Source organism: Nematolebias whitei, chromosome 15 (genome assembly GCF_014905685.2).
Source record: "Nematolebias whitei isolate Nwh7 chromosome 15, NemWhi1, whole genome shotgun sequence".
Classification (NCBI taxonomy): Eukaryota; Metazoa; Chordata; class Actinopteri; order Cyprinodontiformes; family Rivulidae; genus Nematolebias; species Nematolebias whitei.
In genome coordinates this window covers 28782884-28783327 of record NC_056512.1, presented here as the reverse complement: position 1 = coordinate 28783327, position 444 = coordinate 28782884, and positions in this window count along the sequence as shown.

Genomic DNA, 444 nt, shown 5'->3' with positions numbered 1-444 from the left:
ATATATATATATATATATATATATATATATATATACACACACAGTAGATGCACTTCAGTAATAAGAGGAGAAAAACAAGGTGTTTATGACGTGAAAGCTTCCACAAAAACTGTAACAGACCACAAATATGACCCTATGAATATGTAAATGAGTATGGTCAAATACTGCTCAACAGTCTGGAATCATTTCTTATTTCTTATTTCTGTTTTGCTTCCAGGCAGCTGGACCTTCTTGTGTTTATTTTTATTTATTTAATTAATAAGTGGTCTTTTATGGTTTAATTCCTGAAAATATTTAAATAAATAAAAAGTAGTGAGTGAATAAGTGGTGAACAGATGATCGTCGTATGACAAATTTTAGTTCTTTGTATATCCTCTTGTTGGAGCCATAATATTATTTATTGTGGCAAAGTGTTTTATATATATATATATATATATATATATA